Source organism: Anguilla rostrata, chromosome 19 (assembly GCF_018555375.3).
Source record: "Anguilla rostrata isolate EN2019 chromosome 19, ASM1855537v3, whole genome shotgun sequence".
NCBI lineage: Eukaryota > Metazoa > Chordata > Actinopteri > Anguilliformes > Anguillidae > Anguilla > Anguilla rostrata.
In genome coordinates, this window is record NC_057951.1 from 11,124,118 (window position 1) to 11,141,228 (window position 17,111).

At 48.0% G+C, this 17,111-nt stretch overlaps 1 protein-coding gene across 7 annotated transcripts in view; it reads right to left on the reverse strand.

Moving 5' to 3' along the window:
* The window catches only part of LOC135245929 (synapsin-3-like), an 87,241-nt gene that overhangs the window by 21,434 nt on the left and 48,696 nt on the right, over positions 1 to 17,111 (reverse strand). The gene's annotated exons all lie outside the window — the stretch shown is intronic.

Genomic DNA, 17,111 nt, shown 5'->3' on the forward strand with positions numbered 1-17,111 from the left:
CAACCCTGCTCCTGGACATCTACCAACCTGGAGGTTTTCACTCCATCGAGCTGCTAATCAGTGGAATCAGGTGTGCCTAATCAGGGCTGGAATGAAAACCCCCAGGAAGGTAGATCTCCTGGAGCAGGGTTGGGGTAGCCCTGCTCTGACGGAGAAATGCCCAAGACAGACAGATGGAGGTGATGCATCAACAGCGTCGGGAGAGGGCCCTCGCCACTTCCTTCCTAAAACGTTCCATTTCCTGTGAAGCGGTATCAAGCACTGTCATTTTATTTCAGTCTTCTGAAAGCGGGGGATCAGAAAGCCGGTAAACCGGTGGCTAATGGCAGCAGGCCCGAAGATGAGAAGCGACATTTTGTTTGTGATAACGCCCTTTAATTTTACACAGCACAGCGCTGGAAGGTGTGCAGTGTGAGCTAATGATCAACTGCACCGTACTGTTCAATGGCGGCCTTTGACCGCAGTCTGGAGTAAAATGAGCCAGGCAACAACAGCCTGCTTCAGAAGAGCTGCCAGCATCCATCCCCGCAGTAATCATTAATAACCGCCTCTTAAAACGATTTAATTATTGACTGAGACAGAAAAAAAACACTCCTTCATTCTTGAAAGCACCCTAGAGCTCACAGGAAAGCACTTGAAACAAGAGCACATCACGCAGGCACAACGGCTACAGAGTAAACCAGCGATCACAACTACTGGCACTTTCAGCTTTTAATGTGTGCGTTAGTATAATGCATGTATTTTATAACATTTCTGTTGTTTTATGAAGGCTATTGGATGGAGTAAATTAGGTTTGGTACAAAGTATCTCGAAATCACAAGCAACAGTGGGCACATACGTCATATAATATCGCATTCGCATCATATACTGAAAACTATCACCACATGCCACTCCTAAACTACTTTTGCGGTGATAAAGATTTTATATAATAAAGAAAATGTTTTTTTTAAAAACCTCTGGATTTCATTTTATTTTATAAGGGCGAAAACAGCGCTGTAAATTACTGACCTGTCTAAAAAAATGAAGCTTCTTATTAATGGCAAATCAATTTAACTTTTATTTTTCTTCTTAACTCTTTAACGTGTTTGGGGGACTCATGAACTTGACTCATGAAAAAAGAAATATTCCATTGAAATGTAAGCGCAAATGAGAGTGGATCAAAGAGAGGCCTGTGCTGCAGTGGGATTGGTCAGGAGAAGGCCAATGACATCAGCCCGTGTGTGCAGACGGCAGAGAGGTGTGGTGCTCGGAGTGCCTGTGGGTTGGCAGGGGGAAGCTGTGGTTTTATCGACCGAAGCTTGACAGAGGTTTCCCATAGAGAAGCCGGGATGGGGCGGGACGGAACAATACGGGACGGGACGGGGTGAGGGGCTTCCCGGCCCCCTGGTTGGACGAGAGCGTACGCTGCCCACGCCGTCTGTCTGTCTGTCTGTCTGTCTGTCTGTCTGTCAGCACTCACAGGCTTCTCCGCCACCGCGACCGATCTGCATCACTCCCGGGACACAAGCGTGTGGACCCAAACAAGCAGAGCGCTTATCGCCGCGAGCGAACAGGCCCAACTCAACACCGTGCCCACCGCCAGCCATTCATCACAGAGAGCTAATCCCAGAATCTACGATGTTATCGCAATTCCTGAATGTGCTCTGCCTACAGCCATCTGAATTTCCCAGTCTGAACTGCTTTTTTTCTGAGGGCGGGGAGGAAAGAGGCTGCTCATTAGAGACAGGCCCTACTTTGAAACAGAACTGACTTTTAAAAACTTTTTTGAAGTGACCTTTTCTTGAGTATTCTGAATCCCTCTCTTAGTAATGAATGTCTTTTTTTTCCAATTGTCATGTAAAAACAAAAAAATATGTATAAATATCATCCCATCTGGTGAAATGATGGAGGAAACATGAAAGCCCAATTAGACGGGCCATGATTTCATCGGTCTGACTATGTCTGTGGTTCGGGGGAAAGCGCTCCAGACAGACGGGCCCGGGCCAGGAGGGGAAGCGCTGGAGGGGTCTCCCTCTCGCCCGCGCGCACACAGACGCGTGGAGGAGGGGGGGTGGGAAAATAAACAAACCAAACGGCGGTCGAAGCGTCGGGCCCAGGATCGTGAGTCAGCTCTGCGGCCCTCTGAGTGGCCGGCACCGCCGCGCCACATTCCGAGCCCCCGGACAAAACCGCGGGGTTGCCGGAAAAAGGAGGGGGGGGGGGGGCAAACGGGCGGGGGAGGTGCCAGACGTCATCAGACACCTGTAATGCTCGCCATGGTCTGCTGGTCGCGGGGAATCCAGCCTTTTCAGTCGGAGCTGGGCGTGCTCTAATCACCTTCGCTGTGACTCAGGCTGCCGCTGGCTGCTGCTCTTTAAATGACCAGCATGGTGCTGGCCTTCCCATGACTGCGCCCATTAACTTATTTATGGAAAAATGAGCAGGACGCACGTCCACGTCAAATCATCACCGCGAGCGAACAGGCGCTGTATTACATTCATACCTGAAAAGCACAGCATTGATCCTTCACTTGAAAAGAAGACATTGTGACCAAATAACTCGAGTGCCCGTGGAGGTTGGACACAATAATTCCCGCTGTTAAAGATGTATAGCATATAAATAAACAATAAAGCTGTATGGAATATTACTATTGTAGCTGTACTATATGATTTCATATAGTATACCGGTGTAACAGGTATGTGGTACAGTAGAATAATCTGAATCCACATCCAACAGGACCCAATGTGAAGCTGAGTATGTATTCATACAGCCCTGAGTATGAATGTGCTGCAGGGCTGATGGCTGTATAGGGTCCCCCATATGCTACACACATCTGGCCGTGAGGGTCCTTCCCTTGTTAATATGGCCGTTGAAAGAAGCCACATAACGGGGCATGCAACACAGTGATGAGATGAACAGATGAGAGGAGCAGAGGGGTCCTGACCCGGTGTGCCGTACAGGGACCCCGCACCCCCCCCCCCCCCCCCCCCCCCCCGCCCCCCCATGACCCCTGCCACTGGCTAAATGAAATGCTAAATGCCTCCTCCTCTTCTTCAGATGCCAGCTTTCTGGGGTAAAATGGCCACCATGGTTCACCCAGGAGGGTGACACGCATCGGTGGTGAAGATGTTTCCCCATTTGCTTTAAAGAGCTTTGAGATCATCTGTAAGGCGGTAGATACGCAATCAATACCAATAATAATAATATTATGTTCATCTTCATTGTCTTCTTCTTCTTCATATTATGATCTAAATTAATTATGCAGTCTCAGCTCACTCTCAAAAAGTCAGAACTGGAATGACAGGCACCAGCCCCCTCCTCACCTTGCACATTTGCAGAATCACAGTACCGACCAATCCACACTCCTGTGCACCCTCATTCTCTCTGTTACCATACCAACAGTACATTAAGGAGTAAACTGACAACAGCGCTCATGTGTAGTTTGTGTGATTACACAGTGGATCAAAGACGGGCTTTAATTCCGGTCTTAGACGCTCAGGGGTGCTCGTCAACCTTCACGACTTCACAACACGGCACCGGGACGACGTGCCCCTCCCAAAACAGACACAGGGCTTCGCGGTTACGGGACGCTTACTCATCCAGTTACCGGATCCGCCTCGGTTTGTCATCTGCGCACATTAAGGCTTTCAAAGCCGTCTGGAAGCTGGGCCAATTACTACACTCATCTGGTTCCAATCGCGCCGCTCTGCAGCCGTTTGGGGAACAGCCCCGAGGAGGACAGTCTGGTTTTGTGAATGAAAGTCCGCCCTCACATCAATACTACGCTGCGGTCGCCTGCGCCCTGACCACAGCGATGGTCCATGGGTATTTCTGCAGGGGCATTATGGGAGTCACGGCTGGTGATGGGAAACACGCCACCGAAGTCTGCACTTGCTGGAGGAGAGACGGCGTGTCCCTTCCTGTTTCCTGTTTTGGCTTCACGCTTTGTCCAAATCCATTGACGGAGAGTGAGATACCTTTCCCACAAGAATTTTATTTTAGACATGTGCTGAAATCTTATCAACTGATAAATTAGCAGATAAATTTAACTATAAACAAACATAGGGCAAAATAAACAATATAGGACATTTTGTCAGTCACCAAATATAAAAAACAAAGAAACATAGTGACATAATGACAAATTTTGTGGAATTTAACTTGGAGTCTGTCTTTGGGAGTTCAATTTTTTTTTTTTAAATCCCAACAAGAAAAAACATTATTTTAGTAATGGCCGCTTTGTAACGGCACAGTGGGCGAGAGCCAAAGAGATGAGAGGTAACCGCAGCGCCGGGCGGCTCCTTTGAAAGGGGTCCACTTGGTTTTGATGGATATGCATGCGCTGGTGAGCCGTCCTCCCCCATGTTGGCTCAAGGAGAGAGCCGGGCTGAGTAATGAGCATGTGAGCGGGGCCTGTGTTACGTATTCCCTCTGGTCCCCGTTTTAACTGTTCGTCCCACTTTAGCTACAGGACGTTCGAACGGCCAATCTAGGCCTGTCCCATCACAGCAAGGGTCTCTGGCAGCAGGGGGGGCCCACACCAGCGCGTGCACCTTCAGAAACAGCTTCTACAGCTGCTTTTACACTTATTCTCAAGAGCCAGCTTATATAGGTAACATATATATATACATAGCAGCTCATACACAGGGACATTAGTAGTACCAATTAGTACGGACTGTGTATGACTGGGGGGGTCCTATGGCTCTGGTGTAATGGGGCACAGCAAGGGTGGAGCTAAGGATTTGTGTGTGTGTGTGGGTGTCTGTGCATGTGCGTGTGTGTGTGTGTGTGTGTGTTTTTTCCCCAGCAAAAATTACTGTTAGATCTGTCCCTGGGCAGAATGGCAGCCCCATGCATCACCTGTAGCTGGAATTATAATTTCTTTTTGACAATATTCAACAGGATATGGTGATAGTAAATAAAAAATACTCAGAATTATGATTTGCAGGGAGAGAAACAATGACAGGATGATGCAGAAAGTGTGACATTTCCATTACAGACGCTCTCTGGGGCAATCTGTAGAAAAGCTAAGAGAGACAAACAAAAGAGCTGCAGCCTTAAAGCCATCTAACACCAAAAGCTCTAAGGCCAGGCACTGCTAAGCTCCATTCTGGCGTGTGAATTTCATCATTTCAGGAACAACCTATTTCTGTTCCTTCCTGTTTTTCAACGCTGAACATCACCACAGCATTGCAGTGTAACTCTTCCTCCGAACGCCAAACAATAACGAGGCAAGTGAAATTTTAACTGACGTCATGCGATGCCCAGAGAATGCAGGGAACCAGACCTGGGTCAAATACATATTAGTTTTGTATAAAAATACTTTTCTGTGCTCTCTTGATCTTGCCTGGTGTAACTGAGCCTGCCAATATGACCAGAAGGTGGGGGTTTGCACTTTTTGAGAGTACTTCACCGGTTCCAATACACCAGACAAGATCAGCAAAGTGTAGAAAAGTATTTGAATCCAAAACAAAATACGTATTTGACCCAGGTCTGCAAGGAGCCGTGCTTGCATGGGGCCAATGGCGGTGCTGGCGTGAGGTGCTGTGGAGAATGAGGCGGCCGTAAACACAGCTAACGGAATGGAACAACAGCGCAGAGCGTGGCACGCTTGCCAGGGCGAAGCCCAGGACTCTCACGCCCTGCCCCGCCTCATTTGAATAAAAAAGCAACGGAACACAATCTGGCATGCTCCCTCACGCTGAAGCATTGCGGACATGTCTCTGACAATCACGCGCTTTAATCAGAGCGAGGGAGAAGAACTGAGCGTACTGTCGCGCAGAGCAATGTCAAGACCTTCAGCGGCAAATTTAATACATCAGATATATTGTTATGAAATATGTTCAGCGATCATTAATCAGAATTAATGATGTCAAGGAACTGAGGTTGGGTTTCTACACGAGAGGTAAGACAGAACGTGATAAACAAGCACAATGTCACCGTGAAAGTTCCCTCTCCACGCACTGACTGACTGGGGCTTATCTCAAGTCGCAGCAGTGGCAGTTCACGTTTTAATTCGCCCATTTTACTTTTCTTTTTTCCCCCACAGCCATTGGTGTCCATTTATTTCTTAGATTTGGTTATAAAATCATGCAGTGCTTGCTTTTCTTTTTTTTTAATGCGAAAGTGCCCATAAAGCATTTTTTAGCACAAACAGCAACAGATTGCCACGCATTTGTCTTTGCCAAACTCTAATGTGGCGATGAACAAATGAAACTTTTCATTGGTCAATTTGTCACTGTGAATCAGGAGCAGATGGCTGAGTCCCTTGCTGATGGAAAACTGATAGCATCATTGCTTTGTTTACTATGCATCTCCAGGGCGACCTCTCTCCTTAAATGACAGCATGAATGTGATTAAGAGAGATACCATAAGCTGGCTGTCCTGAGAGAAAATGAACCCATGGAAAGCATTTGGTTGGACAACACAAGCACTTGTGAGCATACCTTGAATTTACTTGTTGTGTGCTTGTACTTCAAGTAAATTCAAGGTATTTGAATTTACAATAATAAAAAAAAACATTTTTCTGGGATTGACTCAAACGCTGACTCGACTTTTCAAAAGCGTTGAAGTTCTGATAACAGATGCGGGGAAACGAAAGCCTTAAAATAAAACGATTTGATGAGTGAGTGAGAAAATAAAGGATGGAACAAGGAGGAGGGAAAGAGAACATCCTGGATGAAAAAAACGAGACAGAGCAACGCACGGAAATGTGGATCTCATTTAATAAGGCTGGAAGCCCTGTCTGAACGCATATGAAAGCAGAAATTCCACACACAAAACCCATTTCCAGGGCACCAACTGAAAACTTTCCAAGCGAGGCTGTTTTATTACTTTTAAAGTCATTTAAACGAAGGATTATTGAGTGAGGCCTGTTTAAAAAAACAAAGTCAGTAGTAATGGAAGTAGTATTTCCAATCAAAAAAACTGTTCCTCTTTTTTCCCCTAAGTATTCGGATGTCCGGCTCAGAGTTCAAATGTCTGGCCTCGTGAGGTGTTTACAGTAAATGACAAAGCACTACTTGACTCAAAATGTTCTTCTGTTTTATCCACTGACAAAACCAAAGAGGAAACAAGGACTCATAGATCTCATTTCAACTTTGGTGGAGACAACAGGAATTGTTTTTTTTTTATGTGAGAGACTCTGACAGTACCCACCCAATTCACCATATTGGTATAGACTGGATAATATTGGGGGGTGGGAGGGGGGGTGTCGGATAATACTGGGGGGGAACATTCTATGTTTTTCCCTAAGATCTACATCCATGGCTACACGGCAGCAGGACAAATTTCACCCTCGGCTCACGACTGACCCCCAGAAGGCCTGGCGCTAGGCGCGCTGTGACACGTGTAGATCCAGTGCGCTGCACAGACTCACACGGGGATTCTTTAAGTCTCAGCCGTGCATTAGACACACCGGGCCACGTTCAGCGCCGCTGGCGTGATGGATTCCCTCTGACAAATCCACCAGAGACCCCTCATTAAAACAATGTAGCTGTGAGCTTCTGACCAGCCCCTCGTCGGGTAACCTGCCCCTGACCCCCTTCGCGGCTCACCGTCCCATGTGACGGAAGATTCCGGAAAAACCCAACGGCGGCGCTACGCGGCGCCGCTAACACCTCTCCACACAGGTACTGAGCGAGCCTGCAGAGAGCTCTGCCCCCATCTTAAAATACCGCCGCTATTCTTAAGCCATCGCAGGCTTGTTATTTGTGCCCCTCTTCCCGCCTGCAGCACTGTTTGTTTCCACAGGATTGATTATCTGCAATTAAATAATGTCCTTCATAACACAGAATTCCATGCATAGCCTTTGAAATCGCTATTTACATTTGTCCAGCCAGGTTCAGCGATGTTGACGTTATTACAAACGAGTACTCGCTTTAAATTAATACGAAGTCTTCTGGCAGATAAATATTAATAAATATTTGACAGAACCAGGGTAAGTTCTTATTTGGCCGCACACCAATTACACACCATTTATTTTCTCCTATAACCACCTAACAGGCCTTTTCTACATACAAAGAATAAACAACAAAAATGGGTAAAATAACCAATTACAACAGGCATATTAAACAAGTGCGCTTTCAGAGTCGAGACCTAAAATTAGCAACGGTGTCACACTGCCCGGCCACTGACGGGGTAGCATGGGAAACTGCACTGCAATGAATCTGACTGCAGTGAATCCAATAAGTGCTGGAATAGGCCTGGGGGATGAACAGAGCTACACTAAGACCCTTTTAACTCACTGCTGTGTTATCTTAACATTCACAGAGCGGCAACTGTGAGGAGGAACTGGGAGGTCAGTGAAAGTGAAGAATGGATTCTTTAACACACAGAGTTCGGCCTGATAATTATAGGCCCGTTACTCTGTGCGAGGCAGCTGCATGGAAACAAAATGCTTACAGATCAATCACCTACACGGCATTGAAATGCTGTTTATATCACTTAACTTCGGTCACAAAACAAGGACACAGTGTCAGCGATGCAAAGCACCATGGGAGCTAAGAGCTCCCGCTTTCAGCCAGCTAAGCCAGTGAGTGAGTGAGTGAGTGAGTGAGTGAGAGTGTGAGTGAGTGAGTGAGTGAGAGTGTGAGTGAGTGAGTGAGAGTGTGAGTGAGTGAGTGAGGGAGTGAGGGAGTGAGAGAGTGAGTGAGTGAGTGACTGAGTGACTGAGTGAGTGAGTGAGAGTGTGAGAGTGTGAGTGAGTGAGTGAGTGAGTGAGTGAGTGAGGGAGTGAGGGAGTGAGAGAGTGAGTGAGTGAGTGACTGAGTGACTGAGTGAGTGAGTGAGAGTGTGAGAGTGTGAGTGAGTGAGTGAGTGAGAAGGGGAGTGACTGACACCTCTAGCTCTAGCTTTTTTTTTCTCTGAACACTTCTAAGCTATCACATGCTTTTCTCAAAAGGCTGAGGAGTACAATGTTGGTCCAAACAAACAAATGGACCTCAGGCAGGGGGGATGTTCTCGAGTTAAGCAATGTCCCGTGGAGTCGGTGGGCCATTAAGGAAGCAATTTTGCCGAGCTTCCACTGTGAATCTTAGATCCAACGCGCAACAACATCTTTAATTGGCTGGCAACCGCTGGCAAACAGGGTTTTTACTCAAAAATACTCCAAAGCCACTCCTCACAGCTGTGATCAAAGCAGCAGGGACCCACAAACATCTCTTGTTTACAAGGGCAAGTTTATGCCTGAATTTAACAGGGACTGATGGCAACAGAAACTTTCCGCAACACCGAGCTTTACTCCATGTTTACATTAAGTGCCCCCACAAATTACACAGCTATCGCTTGAGGTAATGACTTCACTGCTATTCCTATCAAACAGTCAAATGAGCTGTGTAAAAAGAGCGCCAGGGCAGAGACAATAGCATGCGACTGTTGTGCATTTTTAGCTGTCACAGTTTCAATAGGGGCCCATCTGTGGAGTATGCACAGGACAGCCCTGTTCTAGCACGGCTCTGTTTACACCTCCCATTCAGAAGGGAAACCCAGGGGAATGTATTTAGTGTGACCATTTCCGGCACACCCCACCTATTTATACTTCGCACATGAGAGCGAGTACACACCTGCTACAGTGGAAGCCCCCCAGCCTCTGAGGTCACAGTGACTCAGAGACACCTGGCCTGGCCAGACCTGGCAGGAGAGCCGGTCAAAGTTCAGATGGAAACTCCATGTCCAGTTCTTGGCTGCTCTGGCTGCCATTGTTGAGGGTGCGCATGAGAACTTTCCCCCTGTTTTCAAGAAGAGCGGTGGCTGATGGGAGGGTTTTTAGAGGAGAGGGGATGCTAACGGTGGAATGTGGAATTTATTTATTAATAAATAAATGTATTAATTCATTCAACACATTTGGTAATTTTTCAACACATTTGGTCTTGGCAATGGCTGCACTTTTTCAGAGTCTTCTTAGCCCTAGGCAACTCACTCGTCTTCAAAAACCAACCTCTTATTTTATCCATCCTCGTCTCCTCGTTCCTCGCATGACCCCAGAAACCTCTCCACGTCGGTCACGTCTGTAACTGACGGGCCTTCAAACTGACACTTGACTGAGCAAGGCCGTTCCATTTGCCAAATACATACATCCAAACACAGGAAAGGATACAAGGAAAAGACGCAAGGAGGTGAAAATAAGTGATGGGAATGAACCAACAGTGTGCATTCCCTAATAACAGCACCAATACCAAACCTCATGTTACATACAGTATGGGGCTCGAGGGGAATACAGTACCACAGCATATACTGTAATTTATACATGTACTGTAGCAGGCACAGATCACCTGAAAACCAAATTCCTCCACCCCTAAACAGGCGTCCAACTACTTCTAAGTTCAAATCAGTATTCCTTGATTGGCTCAGTCTAGTTAGATTACATTACATTACATTATATTACAGGCATTTAGCAGACGCTCTTATCCAGAGTGACGTACAACAAGTGCATTCGTTCAAGGTGCAGAGGTGCAAAAGAAACACACTAGAGTGAAGATGAATGTATCAGGTCAGCTGACTGCGTGTAGTGAGGTCCACAAGGTCGGTTCTGTGCCTCTGTATTGGGAACTGGTGCATTTCGGGGAAACGGGGGGGGGGGGGGCCAAAGCACTTGGTATCAGCACACATGCAGGAGTGTTTCAGCCCACTCGCTTCCTGTCCTCGGCTGGAGCGCTAAGTCACTGAGAGCGGCTCGGGGCAGCCCACGTGCAGCACAGCGCCGTATCAGCCAGGATGACTCTGCACAAACAGAGCGCTTACAACACAATGGGGCCGCGCCAAAAACCGGACCCCCGGCCGCAACTGGCCAACGCCGACCAACCGCCGTTTCACAACCGGCCTTTAAAAATAACAGTCTCGGCCGAAGCCCAGGCAAGAGTAAACATTCCCCTTCACCTCAGACTCGGAAAGGAATAAGATACGCAAGAACGGTTCAGCTTGTTCTCAAAGATCGCCCGCTTCCCATGCTCTGAGTGCATGCTTGTGTAAACGTCTGCAGGGATGTTCCAGCAGTAAAACTCTAATGGGAGCGGCCCCTCCCACAGTCGTCCGCATGTTTAGCCGGGAGCACACTCCCCTCCGCCTCAACGCCAGGAGAGGAACGTGGTCCACCAAGCAGAACGCTTGATGCCTGCTCAAAGGTCAAATTTGCCGTTGGCGAGCCGAGCAGCTGGCATGTCGTTCACCGCAAACGTACCTCTAATTTTATCCCAGGTATTTCTCTGTATTTTGCCAAATTGTATTGGAAGGCCTTATCTTATCACTGCAATGGTGTCCATCAACTCAGAACAGTGCAGATAAGCTTACCCTGCGGCAAAGCACCTTCTTTGTGGCACATCTGTTGAGTTGTCATTGTGTTGTAGGAGTATAGCGACAGTTATGCAGCAGGTAGATTGCAGGAACCTTAATGACCTAGAGGAGGTGCTATAGAGCAACGAGACAAGATAATCCCCATCGCCTGAAGCCCTCCCTTAATGACATAAAGGCTAACTGCGGTACAGTACGAGGGGGTGCCAGCCAATGATCAGGCTTTAATATCAGCCCATGGTCCTGAAGAGCTCAAACGCATATGGTTAAGGGCCGACTGAAGTGAGGAACTCTTCGTTCTTTAGTTTATCAGACAGAGAAGAAAAAAACCAGGACCAGTGGTGGCCTGAGTACATGTGAATGGGGCGCACATTGGCTGCACTTTTACTGCTGACTGAGATGAAGACCAGTCCATCTCATTGTTTTTATTGAAGCCATTTTCCCAGCGGGGCACACAGGACATGTTTACCCTTATTCTCTCCTAATTTGGACAACCCAATATGTATGTGTTCCTGTGTGTCGCTGGAGCCCCCTACGTCCCCCGAGCCCCCCCCCCATATTTTTGCTGACTGCGGAGGTGTGGTATGCACCACAAAGCGTGGGACAGTTAGCAACAGCAGGTGGGAGGCAGGTACGGGAGCCTACCTCCCCTTCCTGAGGGAAGCAGCAAGGGGGCCACAGATTAAGGCCTGTGATGTCAGGGCTAAATGCAACCTTTCCGGAAAACAGCAAAGAAAAACAAACTCCTGGGCCTCCCCGCTGAACCCCGTGACCTTTCGCATCTCTGGGCCGTGAATCACTGCCCCGGTCTCCGACGCCCGCCCCCCCCCCCTTTCCCCACACCTTCCTCTCACTCCCCCCCCACCCCCCCTTTTCCACAGGAAATCGCGGCGGGGAAGGAATTACGGCGGAGAGGAGGGGATTCTTTCACAGAGGTAACAGGATTCCAGAACATTCCTCGGGCGCTGCGGGAAGCCGTGGGGGAACGGAGCCTCGTGCCGGGGCTGGCCTTTTGGAAACTCCGCAGAACGTTTTTTATTTTATTTTAAATGTTTTTTTTATGGGTTTGTGTACGCATATAGGCGGCGGTTATGCGCTCATAGTCTGACTTCGCTATATGCCGTCTCGCGCTGCAGCGCTGCAGTACAATGCAATCATTTTCTCATCACACAGCAAATATGCAGATGTGGGCAGGGGCACAGACTGGGAGTTCAGAGCTCCAGACTTTGGGGGGAGGTTTCTGAGTGCAAAAGGGAAAAATGAAGTAATTTCATCCAATGCGTCATTTCTCCATTGTACTGAAACCGTAAGAGAACTGTACGTACAATTTCAATCAAAGAGCTTGTTTTGTCCATTTCTAATGAGCTGTTCAAAGGAAAAATAAGACGGCGTGTTTTCTGGAGTGATTATTTCACAAATGCCACCTTGTGTCTATACACGTTCCTCAAATAACTGCCTAGTGATGGACAAACATACGGAGAAGAGGAAAGCCTAGAAGCTAATACAGAAATAAAATACATAAACATGCTCAACTCCAGCAACAGGCTGTCCAATGAGTTGACCACCATTTCTCATCTAGTGACAGACTGTATGAATGACACTAGCTCTCCTGTAGTACAGTGTGGAATCTGGCCCCTGGCGGTGCTAGGTGCTCCCCAGCTGATGAGCTCCTTGCATGGGTGCAGGTGGCACCACTGCAGACTCCAAATTGAGGCAGTAAAAGGGGTTGTGGAAGCACTACTTATTAAACACCCTCTGAAGCAATCAGACACAATGCAAATCTCACAGATAGCGTTTAACTGAAAGACAGCTTGTTCCCTGATGGAGTGGTGACTTCAGCCACTGCGGCTTGTGTGAATTCACTTGGGCAGACGTTCGGGAAATCCAGACCAAGTACATTTTCACCCCCTCTCCACTTAACCAAGCAAACATCCCGATTTAGATGTTTACAGAAACAGGAGAAGGGAAGTCAAAACACGGGGATGCACACACACACACACACACACTCACACACTCACGCACACACACACACACTCACACACACACACACACACGTACACACGCACACACACGCACTCACACTCACACACACACACACACACGCACTCACGCACTCACACACACACACACTCACGCAGACAGGCTGACACACAATGAAAGGACGTCTGATCATTCAAACACCTGTAGTGGCGGAGCGCTAGGCGTACGTGCAGGATTAAAAGTGGCACTGACATTAAAACTACGCTAACGGGGCCAAAACAGAACATCGGCCATTTGGCAGCTAGCCTGGTATAGGAAGCACAGCTTTAGCCGAGAAGCTGGAGAGCACAAGACCTCAAGTGGCAAGCTAACTGTGACAACACCAGAGCCCACAGCATGGGACTGGGAAACTCCTATGAACTGCTTTCTGGAACCCTGAAGGCGACTGAATGCGGGTGTCTGTCTTCGACAAGTCAGTAATTGGGCGAGTCAGTTAGCGTCAGTGACAGTGCTCTTCTGCAGTGTTCGGCCCTCAGACTGATTGACAGTGAAGTCCAACATCCCTTTCCAAACCCCATTTTAGCAGACATCAATGTCACTCCATACAAAGCGCTACCTACTCATGGGGAGCTGAAAGCCTAATAATGACCCATCATATCTGCAAGGCTGTCCTGCCACTGCAAAATGCTTCAGCGTTCCAGGCTAGCGCACAGTAGCCTGCACGCACCCAGCTGCTGCTTCTAATTTAGCCAGCTGCTCTGAGCGCTACAGCAGACAGGAGCAGGCAGCAGGCCTGCTGATCGACCAGAGGAGACCGTGCACAGCAAAGACAGGGGAGAAAACCCCCCCTACTAACCGAAACCCTCCCTCCCTGGGTGACACTACAGCCGTGCTATAGGACTCCGCAGTGGGCACCAGCTCAGTCAGGACCCCAGTATGGGCCGCGGGGTGCGTCAGGCGTGGGTTAGCATGGCATGCTCGTTTTTTTTTTGGGAAGCAACTGAGTATAAATGTTACCAAGTGCCTGCAAATGCCTTCAGCCCTGGTGGGAATGAATCTGAAGTGTTGGCAACGCAGCGTGCAGAACAGCCAGGAGGCACTGTGAGCTTCAAGCCTCACGTGGCATTTTCTCAGAAACAAAAAAGATTAAAAATTAACGAAGCGAATAAGGGAAAACGCCTGAAATCCTGGGCGTGACTGGCTGTTGGCGAGCTCAGCGGAGTCCACAGCTTGGACTGGAGTGAGGCAGTAAGGAGAGGGAGGGCGGAACCTGACACCTTCACAAGCATTAGGCTCCAACTCAAATGAAGGGAGTACCTGAACGGGACCTCTCCACCCTCTACGCGTGCTCTTCTTCCAAGCTCTTCTAGAACATTCTCTGCCTTCAACACTCCTGCATGCGGTGACCTTCGTTGTCCTTGGCTGACACCGCCAGGGCACTCCTGGCCCTGTGAAAGATTTCCGAGTTGGGGGGTGGGGGGGGGCCGCGTGTGCGGATCCCCCACTAAAGCCCCCCCCTTTCCATCCTGCGTGTTTTTTTTTTTGCCAGTCACATGGGCGAGCGGCTGCCAATGAACAGGGGGTGACTCACGCGGCGATAGGATCGCCGTGGAAACGGCCTCTCCGCGGCTATCAGAGGAGGCGCAGAGGCTTTTGTCTCCCTGTATCTATTTAGCGGGTTGTCAGTCGGATGAACGGTATTTCCTCTGAGTCACCGGCCCCCCATTTCCTTTATCGCCTCCCCATGCCGGCCCCTGCCAGCTTCAAGAAGCGCCTTCCCCTGCCAACACCTTCCAGCAGTCTCCAGAGGAGCTGGCAGAAACCAGTCACCTGGACAGAAATGCGCCTTCCTGCTTTAATCTTTTTTTTCCATTGCACCATCGCTTGCAACTCATTTTGGCAGTCCGACTTCCAAACAGACGCCCGCCATCGCTAAGATGCATGCCAGGGCTGCCCAACCCTGTTGCTGGAGATCTACCGTCCTGAAGGTTTTCATTTCAGCCCTGATTTGGCACACCTGAGTCTACTAATTAGCAGCTGGATGAGATCTATTTATTTTTATTTTTCCATAGATTGCGTTGTTGCCGTTCTCGTTGTTAGTGTTAATCAGTTTAACCATCAGGGTCCAAGTTGAACTATGCGGTTGTTCCCTGTACTTGGACCGGTACTTCTCTCTAGGGGTTTCGTCATACTTGTTCCTGGTTATGGTTATACACTTTGTTGTACGTCGCTCTGGATAAGAGCGTCTGCCAAATGCCTGTAATGTAATGTAATGTAATCTCTAGCTGTTAAATGAGGTATGCTGTGTTAGGGTTGGAGTGAAAACATGCAGGAGGCTAGATCTCCATGAACAGGGCTGGGCAGCCCTGATGTGGCGGCTGTTCTAGCTGGATAGATATGCAGGACACACCCATCCCTCTGTTTACTTACTTAATCCTTCAAATGGGTATCCCCCTTAATTTAATGCACCTTTTTCGTTATCAATGGTATTTACACTTATAGTTCTGTGGAAGCAAGAGCATACTTCAAAGTCTAAATGGATCACATATTATTTGTTCCCTACTCCTGGAAAAGGTTTTATGTTATTAATCATATGATTCATATTTCTTTTGGATCACGTAATGCATAATATGTTTGAATAGCCAAATGTGTTGCAAGTGAGAGTTACTAAGCAATAGCTAACCGATGATAACTGGAAAAAAAAAATACCCTCATGTACAATGCACAGCCTACATATTAGTTAAAGAGGCTTTCCAGGCTATGTCAAAAAAACAATTTTGTAGCAGCTGACACTGCAGCTCAAACCGTTTTAATCAGTTGATCTTTTCCACCGCTGTAGCGTTTCCACAGCTTCAGTGTGACGGGCTTCTGAACGTCCAGCCACATCACAGCGACGGCTAGCGGAAGCAGAGGAAGCCCACCCTCATCCTGTTTAGCGGCTCGCTTCTTGTTTTTCTAATTAACTCCAAATCCACGACCGCCAACCCGCACCTGTGAACGCGTGCAGCACACAAACACAGGGAGCCTTGCTGATAGGCTGCTCCTCTCTCCCGAGTTTGAAATAAAGGGCTAACTGTACCCCCCAGGACTAATAGCCTTCATTTCTGCTTCTGATATGTTTAGAATGCTACTCCGTCCACACTAAAAGACTAAGGATGTTCAGACAACTTTAGAAGACCTGGCTTTCATTTCAGACCATTCACTTCTGAACTGAATTTGCCTTTAACCCATTTCCATCAATGCTCACTTTAACCTGCCAAAACATCTTGAGGGTGCCCCTGGGGAGGGAGGCACCAAGGCAGCCGTAGGGCAGTGGTGACCAGTAAGGCCCAGACTAAGGCTGAATTCTGCCAGGGTCAGGGTCAGTTTGGGGCCAGGAGTCCCACCAAAATGGCTCTTCGCCGGCCACTGTACCACCTCGGAAAGGATTAGGGACGGGTTGCACCTTTTTAAAAGTCTTTTTCAAAAGCCCCCTGTCCAGAGCTTCCACCGCAAAAAAAGAAAATAATCAAAAAACTATGATGTTGCAGAAAGATGTAGCAAAATAAATGAATGAACTAATAAACTATATCAATAAATAAACAAGTACGTAAATAAATAAATGACCTTTCTCATAGCTCAGACTGGTGGCAAGCCCAGAAAGATAACCAAGATCACATGGTGCTGTAAAATTTGAACATTTTAATTGAGTGGGGCCCAGCTACAGCTTAGTAAAATGGGATTACCGGTTATATAACTGCCCACCCTACCTCAACATCTTAAATCCCAAGAGATCAGCTCCTGGGTGATATCACCGCAGACTTTTTGAACAGTTACATAAAAATATTTTTAAGCTTCATTTGGCTAATTCAAGTATTCTCGCTCATTCT